This window comes from Hipposideros armiger, unplaced genomic scaffold, assembly GCF_001890085.2.
Source record: "Hipposideros armiger isolate ML-2016 unplaced genomic scaffold, ASM189008v1 scaffold_19, whole genome shotgun sequence".
In the NCBI taxonomy this organism is placed as follows: Eukaryota; Metazoa; Chordata; class Mammalia; order Chiroptera; family Hipposideridae; genus Hipposideros; species Hipposideros armiger.
The window spans coordinates 1,302,288-1,312,540 of record NW_017731369.1 but is presented as its reverse complement, the minus strand read 5'-3'; the positions used below and the strand labels follow the sequence as shown (position 1 = coordinate 1,312,540).

At 36.5% G+C, this 10,253-nt stretch overlaps 1 long non-coding RNA gene across 1 annotated transcript in view; it reads left to right on the top strand.

Annotated features, from left to right (window-relative positions):
• Positions 1-10,253, top strand: part of LOC109378531 (uncharacterized) — a 60,575-nt gene that overhangs the window by 1,188 nt on the left and 49,134 nt on the right. Inside the window, exon 2 of the long non-coding RNA XR_002123007.1 lies at positions 7,883-8,045. This is a non-coding gene — a long non-coding RNA (uncharacterized LOC109378531). The remainder of the gene's footprint in view (positions 1-7,882; positions 8,046-10,253) is intronic.

The following is a 10,253-nucleotide window of genomic DNA, read 5'->3' as shown; positions in this document are numbered from 1 at the left end:
ACTTGGAATGGGCAGCTAAGATTGGGGGTGGTGGTGAGGAGTCCGGGGCATATGTGTGTGTATACAGGCTCTTGACTGGTTGCATATATCTACTATTTTAAGTGCTAAAAGTATGGGTTTTTATAGTAATACTGGCTGAATTGTATAGTGACCGATTTTATGGCTTCCTGGGTACTTCTGATCAAAGAGATGCCTACTTGATTCTATAGCCATTTGTTTTGCTGATAAAAATCAGTGGCAGTGCACCATATCTGTTATGTCAATCAGCTTTAATGAAGGAACTGACTGCATATGCATGGAGTGTTTCTGGAGTCAGGGTGTCAAACTCATTCGATAGCTGACAGCTGTGATTAGAGCAAAGGAAGACTCCAGCATGAAAGGCACTGACAGGAGTACCCAACTGCTGAAAAAGTAATAAGAAGTAACCAAACTGACTTCCAACCAGCAGTCAAATTTGACTCACTGTGCACAGGAAATCAATGAAGAGAATATGAGCCATTTTCTCCTTATCGATTTTCACTTCTAATTATTCCTCGGAGGTAACTTGGTTTAATTTTTATGCCTTTTTGGGACTATAAATGAATATCTAAAGCTGTACTATATAAAGTTTCCTGGCAGTGTCTGACATGTTCCCTACCTACCCCATCCTCGGTACAGGTGAATTATCCCTTTCCCTTCTTTTCCCATCCCCGGACCTCATCTTTTGACCCACAGTCAGCTCTAAATAACTTTGAATTTAAGTGAAAGAATTCAGGAATAATACCTTTTGCAAGTAATTTGAAATGACCCCAATATTTGTGGTACATGCACAGGCAAAGTCCACAATTCTTCACCTAATTTTGTCAAAATGAGATCATTTTTCTTCTGAGGTCTTTCTTTCTCTTGGATAATTTGATACTTTTCTCTGCTTAGCCTGAAGAAATTCAAGTAACTGGATAATCTTAGGTTTTCTCCCATATATCGCTGGCATTCCTGCCTAGTTAGAAAATACTATAAACCGGTCCATGGAATATATTTTGTGCCTATTTTCTTATAAGATAAGGTATTGTTTGTCAACTTAAACAGAACATCTCCTAGTACTCTACTGGTTTTGCTCCAGAAAGTACTAGATTCTTTGAAAATGCCCCTTAATATTAAGGCAGAATTAGAAGATGTCAGTGATGTCAATAAGTATTCCACATAACTGACCTGATGCCATAGAATTACAGAATTTAGATTTAGGGTTTCAGAAGATCAACCATTTTCTACTTCTTATGAGGACAAAGGTACCTTCTAGGGTAATTCTTTCCAAGATTTAAGTGTAACATAAAAATGTACTTCCCATATGGGAATCCTCCCTATTTGCATGAAATGTTTCCTAGAGCACAGAATTTGGCATTATATGTAGCTAGGGTCGATGTTTATAGGTGTGTTTCCTTGAGTAAAAGAAATTCTCAGGGCTTTTGCCTCCTCATTTATAAAATAGGAAAGATAATATTTACCTTAGAGGGTTTATGTGAGGTTTAAATGATATTATGTGGGTAAAATGTCTGGCTTGTACCAGGTGCCCAATATGGATCATTTAACCTATTTCTTTCTTATGTCTTCCTTTTTTCTTTTTTTCCCCATCCTTCTCTCTTCCATTCCTTTTCTCCCCTGTCTCTTCATATTTCTATTTCTCTAGGCTGTTCTTCCTTACTTCTCTCTCCTGTTTTTTCCCTCTCTCCTTTCTAACTACCTTCTTTTCAACCTCCTTTTCCTTTATGCCCTCCCTAGGAAAAATATCCAGAGTGTGTATTGTTGACTTCCTCACTAAAGAACATCTTTTCCTTTTCTTATTCTCTTTGTCCTGTTATTCACTTAGAATATTTATCTAATGTAATTCGTCTACCTCTAGTCTCATTTTTTCCTATAGTTCCCATTTTTAAACTTCTATCTCCAACAAGCAGTTCCCGTCTCAGTGCATTGCACTCAATAGATATTCTCAGTGTCTGAGGTTTGAGGGCAAACTGTAAATATTTTCTCATCTGTTAATTTTGTTCAAAGAAAGAAGGGCTGATGGGAGCAATAAACCCCATGTACTTACAGTGCTCCTTTTTTTCTGATCAGTCCCAAGGTCTATGAGCTGTATTTTTAGGCTCTTTGACCTATTTAGTTTTAAAAGTACTTTGACTCACAGGTATAATACACACAAAAATTTAAGTGCACAAAATGAAAGTTAGGTTGGTGAGTTACTAACAAAAGTTAAGTGTATAAAACAAAATGTACAGTCAATGAGTTACCACAAAATGAACTCTTGTGTAACCTGCTCAACCAGGTCAAAAGATAGATCACTGCCCACATTCCAGAAGCTTCCGTGTGGCAATTGCCAATCATGACTCCCACACTGTATGGCCTGAAAAGCCCAAGATATTTATTGTCTGGCCCTTTATTGAAAAAATTTGTTGACACCTGTACTAGACTATTCCTATTCCTCTTCTCTTTAGTCTTCAAAATATGTTTGATGGTTGAAAACAAAAAAATATTACATTGTTCAGGATTTTCAAAGTATGCAAATGTAGTATGTAAAATAACTACTACATAAAGGGGGGAGGATAAATAGACCTATATGACGGTAAGCATCTTACATTCCACTTGAAGTGTTCAAGTATTGATTCTAAGTAGACTGTGGAAAATGAGGTATACTGCATATACCTAGAGCAACCAATAAAAAGGTACACAGATATAGTAAAACAGCACAATAGATAAATTAAAATGGTTTCTACTGGTTTTGTTCCAGAAAGTACTAGATTCTTTGAAAATGTCCCTTAATATTAAGGCAGAATTAGAAGATGTCAGTTGATATCAGTAAGTATGCCATATAACTGACCTGGTGCCATAGAGCTACAGAATTATAGATTTAGGGTTTCAGAAGATCAACCATTTTCTACTTCTTATTAGGGAAAGGTACCCTCTTGGATAATTGTTCAAGTAATATAAAAGGGAAAAGGGCAAACAATGGAATGGAAAGCAAATGGAACAATCTGAAAACCAATAACATAACTGTAGAATTAAATCCTGATACATCAATAACTACATTAAGTGTAAATAGTCTAAGCACATTAATTAAAAGACAGAGATTGTCAGAACTAACTACAAAAAATATCAGTGATTTCTGTTTCTGGAAAGATGGAGTAGATGCACTTTTCCCTATTTCCCCCATTCAGTATAACTAAAAATCTGGAAATTATACAAACATAACAAGACTCTGAAAGATGGAGAGACTCAGTCGGATTGTCTAGGGACCTTGGGACCTGAGGAATGACGTGATTGTAAGTTACCTGGGTTTCCTTTTTGTCTGATATATTCCAATCTTGGAGCTGAAGTAGCTGGTGTCCCAGAAATGTCGACAGGCACAGAAGTTTTTAAAAAGCCCCAACAAAAAGCCTATTCTCTAGCCAAAAGACCAGGAAAAGGACAGCTGATAGGCTAGAAACTTACAAAATAACTATTCCTCTTCATTCAGATGCCACAGGAAAATGACTAGCAAAGGCCAAGTGGAGAGTGTAGACTCCCACTCTCACCTTGCTTTGACTCCTCCTATTCCCTCACCAGGGCATCGTCAGAGAAGGCTGAGTAGGGAGTCTGTACTTTCATCCCACTGGGCGTTAAATAGTCACTTCCTCACTCCCTTCAGCAGTTTTAGGAGAGCCTGGATTGCCATCCTTAGTCTAGCACATGATTAGTTACATTAAATATAAACAGCCCAAATACACCAATAAAAAGACATCACCACAGTGGATTAAAAAGCATGACCTAACTATGTGATGTCTACAAGTAACTGACTTCAAACACAAGAATATATGCATGTAGAAAATAAAAGGTTGGGAAATGATATATCATTAAACAATCCAAAGAAAGAAAGAGTGGTTATATTAATATCAGATAAATAGACTTCAGATCAAAGAAAATTACTAGATACAGAGAAGAACATTATATAGTGATACAATGGTCACTCCACCAAGAGGACATAGCAAACTTTAAAATGTATGCATCAAACAACAAAGCTGAAAACTAGGTAAAGCAAAAAGTGATAGCATTGAAAGGAGAAGTAAGCACATTATTAATGATAGTTGAAGACTTCAATGCTCCTTCCTCAACATTGATAGAAGAATCAGACAGAAAATCACCAGGGATAGAAAACTCAATATAATCAACAAGATCTAGTGATATAGAACACTCCAGCCAACATTAGCAGAATCCGTATTCTTTTCAAGAGCCCACAGAGCATATACCAAGATAGACCACATTCTGAGCCATAAGACAAACCTCAACAAATTTAAAAGACTTGAAATCATATAGAATATGTCCTCCAACTATAGTGGAGTCAGGCTAGAAATCAATAACATAGATAATAGGAAAATCTCCAAACACTTGGATAATTAACAACACCGTTCTAAATAATCCATCAGTCACAGAAGAGGTCTTAAGGGGAATAAAAAGATTACACTGAACTGAATGAAAATACAAATACAGCATATTAAAATTGTGGGATACAACTAAAACAGTGATGATACAAATTTATAGCACTAAATGCTTACATTAGAAAAGATTTTAAATTAAATTAATTTAAAATTAACAAATTAAGTTAAATTAAAACCCATCTTAATGTGAGCTTTCACATCAAGAACTTAGAAAAAGAAGAGCAAAATAAACCTAAAGTAAGCAGGAGAGTATAAATTATAAAGATAAGAGCAGAAACCAAAATTTAAAACAGAAAAAACAGCAGAGAAAAATCAATGCAACAAAGAGTTGGTTCTTTGAAAAGATCAATAAAATTGACAAGCCTCCAGCAAGAAGGACAAAGAGAAAAATGAGAGAAAACAAATTAGTAGTATCAGGAATGAAATATGGAATGCCATACATACCCTGCTGATATGAAAAAGATAGGGAACACTATGATCAATTCCACATACATACAGTTGACAACTTCGATGAAATGGATCAATTCCTTAAAAACTACCCACCACAAAAATTTACCCAATATGAAACAGATAACTTGAATTGCCCTACTCTATTACAGACATTGAATTAATAATTTGAAAATTCCCCCAAAGAAATCTTTACTGGACATTCATTAGAGAATCCTATGAAATGTTTGAAGAATAAGAAAATAGAAGGGAGGAAACTTCCTAATTCGTTTTATGAAGTTAGCATTATCCTGACACCAAAACCAAAGACAGTACCAAAAAAAAAAAAGAGAAAAAAAAAAAAGAAAAGACAAAAGGAAAACTATGGATCAGTATCCTCAAATCCTTAACAAAATATTTCATAATATAATCAGCAATATATAAAAATTATGTACTATTACCAACTGCAGTTTATCCCATGGATGCAAGACTGGTTCACCATTCAAAAATCAGTCAATATAATCCACTATATTAACAGGCTAAAGAAGAAGAATGAATCACGTGATTATATCAGTTGGTGTGGAAAAAGAATTTGATAAAATTTAATACTCATTCGTGATTTAAAAAAAAACACTCAACAAACTAGGAGTAAAAAGGAAACATCTATAACTTTATCAAGAGCATCTATAAGAAAGCTACAGATAACATACTTAATGTTGAAAGACTAAATGTATTTCTCCTAAAATTGGGAACAAGGAAAGGATGTCCTCTCTAGCTACCATTGTTCAACACAGTGCTGGAACTTTTAGCTAATGCAATAAGGCAAGAAATCGAAATAAAAGGCAAACAAATGGTAATGAAGAAATAAAACTCTCTATTTGGAGATGACATGATTTAATACATAGAAAATGCCAAGGAACTTACAAAAACAACTCCTAGAAATGAAACTCTCAGGTATCAATCTAACAAAACATGCATAGGACTTATGCTAAAACTACCAACTGCTGATTAAAGCAAATGAAAAAGATCAAAATAAATGGGGGATGTCACTTCTCTCCAAATTGATATACAGACAACACAATTCCAGCCAAAATCCCATCAAGATTTTTTATTGATATAGAGAAGATTAGTCTAACATTTATATTGACAAGCAAAAGAAATATAATAGCTAGAGCAATTTTGAAAAAGAAGAATAAAGTTTGAGAAATCACTGTATGCAATTTCAAGACCCATTACAAAGCCATAGTAATCAAGACTGTGTGGTTGGTATAAATACATAGATCAATGCAACAGAATAGAGGACCCAGAAATAGTCCCACACAAATATACCCATCTGGTTTTTGACAAAGGTGCCAAAACAGTCAGTAAATGGTGCTTTTTCAATAAATGGTGCTGGAGAAATTTAACATCTATAAACAAAACAAAAAACCTAAAATCCTTGAAGCTCACACCTTGTATACAGATTAATTCAAAATTGATCACAGAATTAAGTGTAAAATGTAAAACTATAAAACTTTAAGAAAAACATATGAGAAAATATTTATACTTTAGGGTTAGGCAAAGAATTCTTAGACTTAGCACCAAAGCACATCACATAAAAGGAAAAAGTGATAAATTAGACTTCATCTAAGTTTAAAACTTTATCCTGTGAAGACCCTGTTAAGAGAATGAAAGACAAGCTACAGATTGGGAGAAAATATTTGCACACCATGGACTTATAAAGGACATTTAGATACATTATTTAAATATATGTCTAAATAATAAAAGAATTCTCAAAACAGTAGAAAGACAAGAGATCCTGTTAGAAACTGAGCAAAAAGACATTCCCCTGAAGAGGATATACACACGGCAACTAAAAACATTTTTAAAAAATTCAACATCATTAGCCATTAGGGAAATGCAAATTAAAACCAGAGTGAGCTAGCACTACATACCTATTAGAATGGCTAAAATAAAACACAGTCACTCTGCCAAATGTTGGTGAGGATGTGGAGAAACAATCACTTGTACATTCCAGTTTTATTTTGTGTGGTTTTCTTTGTATTTATCCTTCTGGGAATTCATTGTGCCTCTTGAAACTGTGGCTTGGTATCTTTTGTCAGTGTTGGAACAGTCTCATCCTGTGTTTTACCAGTTGCCAGTAATTTAAAAACCATTTTTTTATATATGAATAAGACTTTACATAAAGGAGTTGGATGAAAAGTGTTTACTTGTCATACTCTGTGTGTATATTCCTATTTACACAATTATAAGTATGAGAAAAACCAAAACAATACAACTGTATGTGCTGTTTCCCCTTTATTGCACCTTAATGATCCCTACCTGGTTCCTAGTCTCCGCACCTACTGGTTATCATTTAACATATGTTAGGCTAATTTTCCTTTAAGTTTTATTTCCTAATTAAACCTATGTCAGGGTGTAAGCAGTGAAATATTCTCTCTAGACCTTTAAAAGCTAAAGATAATGGCTATTGGATGAGGGACAGTCTGCGGCCCTTCTATTAACACTTAATCTCTCACTTTTTTGTTAGCTGGTCAGTTTCCAAGCACTTCGATGTGCCCTGTCTCATTTGCTTTCACAATGACGCCTTGAGCTTGGTAGGCTTAGTTCCATTCTGCAGATGGTCTCTGAGGTTAAGAAGACCAATGAAAGAATAAAGATCCGAGGGGTAGATCTTGTTTTATACCAGTTTGGAACATCCCAGAATGGCTCTGATTCCATATTTGAGTGCCTGTTGTATACTCGTCATGTTACCTAGATGTCCCTTGCTCTTCTATTCCAAAATATTGCAGTCCTTCCATGGACACAGTAAGTTGCTCAGCCAGAAACAAAGTTGAACTTCCTTGTCTTCCTTTTGTGCTATTATGCCACCTGCGTACAAGAGAGGGGAGGACTTTGTTACCTGTTTAGAAAGAGGGAGGGATCTCATCTCCCTCCCAGTTGGCTACTGCTTCATAATAGCATCCCAGAAAGATCCCTTCTGTAAATATTTTGTTTGACTACTTCTCCTGCAGCTGACTCAGGAATTGAGATGGGTTGTCTGCGGATCTTAGAATGAGTCTGGAGATAGCGAAGAGATTGCCAAGCAGAACTGCCATAAACCTTGACTAGGAAGAAGCAGCTTTCCTTGTGGAATCGGGCCTTTCTTCTGACCACTTCAGGGATTAAGAGAACAAGGTAAGTGAGCAAGCAAAGTGGGGGTGTTGAGGCACGTGTTTGGCAGGCAAAGGAATGGAGACTATGTGTAGAACTTCAGAGTCCTTCCCAAGGTAAGTCGTACTTATAAAACTATTCCTTTAATAATATTGACGGGAGTATTTGAGCCAGAACTGTGGGGATGCGGGGACTACAACTGTGAATAAGATTGAAATATCCCCTGCTTTCCGGTGCCTACAGCCTAGTGGGGGATACAGTTAATAAACAAGTACTTACAAAACTGTGCATCCAGTTTCCTTATGGGAGACGTATAGGTTGCAGTTGGGGCACACAGGAGGCCATCGTGACCCTGCCAGGGGCTCCTGGAAGGGTTTCTGGAGTTAGTGATATCTAAGCTAAGTTATAAAAGAGAATCTGACATTCATTAGGTGAGTAGGTGTGGAGGTAGAGTAGAGGGAAAGCATGTGCAAAAAAAGGAAGATATTTCAAAGAACTAAAATTATTGCAGTTTGGTAGGACTTTAGTTATGACGTTAACATACAGAATAGGGGAAAGAGTTCTCTAGGCAAAACCTAGTATTCCTTTGGTAAACTGGGCCCAAGTGCATTACCTGAAATGTAGAAAATTGAGGTGAATGAGCCCTATCCTCCTTTACTAGTATGCTCAGGTAGGACCCCTGACTTCAAGGTGCAGGTTAACTCAGGTTTCTAGCTTGAACGCTTTGGCCGGCAATGTGCCAGTCAGTCCCCTCTCACTGAGGCAGACAGCGCCCTCCAGTGGAAATGGAGATGAGCGCTCCTCCTGCGCCTCGCTGGCCCCAACCAGATTAAAACTGCATATTTGCCATTCTCCTGTGAGGTTCTAGTCAGCCGCGAGTCGGGGCAAGTCCGCTGAAATTCTGGAACCAAATAACACAAGGAGAATGCTAGTTCTTAGGAAGAGCTGATTTATTTTATAATCTAAATTTTAGTCCTTTGAATATGCATCCAAAGCAGTGTGCTGGTTGAGAAAAATTACAAAAAATAATGGAAGAGAGAATGAGAACTATAGAAAATGGGAATGTTTTGTTATTGCTCTTTCAGCCCCACCTCCAGAACACTGATTAAACTGTGGTCAGCGGAAGGGAGTTAGTGAGTGATCTGCTGGTGTAAACAGTTTTAACAATAGAAAGTTAATTTCTTCTCAATGCATCTAAATCGACATTGGACAGTAGCTCAGGAATATCACTTTGAAGTGTCACCAAATGTCCAGTTTGCTTAGGCACTCATGTGCCTGGGATAATGACAGACTTAGGAGGTGTGTGTGTGGGGGAGGGGGAGACAGTCATAGCTGCTGCCATATAATGTGCCAGGGCCTGGGATGCCCCAGCACACACACCAGTAACCACCTTCCTCTCCAGGAGGGAAATTGGGACCCTCTGCCCCATTGTATTATGGTTTTTGAGAATATTCAATTTCATCTAGTTATTCCATAACAATTTCAAGATTTAGGAAGATGCAAAATGATGTGGGTAGAATTAAAATGCTTTAAATGACGTAAGGTGCTGAAAGTAGCTACCTTTCTTCTAAATAGGAAGAAATGGCAAGTTTGGGGAAATGACCCTGTCTGTGTTACTTTTTAGAATCCTCTAGGTGGTGCTGCTGTGATACTTATGAGCTAGAAATTGTTTTAGCACTTAACTATCAAACCAAATATTTAACTTACTGCATGGCTTATACATATATGGTCAATTGCTAATATGATACTATTGATAATTTATACCATCATATTCTCCTAAGACTCAGCCTATACACATAAATTACACAACAGTAATTTCAAGAGTTGGAATACATGCACTTCTCTGGTTATTACTTAATACAATGAAAGTTTTCATGTGTGGCCGATTTCTTCCACACACATTACAACCGGCTATAGGATTAGCTCTTCCTAACCTCTGCTTGTGTTGGTGAGTGTCTGACAGTGCCTTGTACATAGTAGATGCTAAATTAATGTTTATCAAAGGAATTGATTCTATTTTGTTTTTCCCCTTTCACTACTAATCGGAGATGAGATGACTAACTGGATTAAGCTTTTTAAAACCTAGTCAGACATTGCTGCTTATCTTTGCTAATAAAAGGATTGGGAGACTACTTTTCCTGAAAATGGCCTGAGGTGTATATGGATATATAAGCAAATTGGTTTTCAGGTTGGTTCCATTTGAAATGCAGGAATGGTATGAAAAACTGTGTT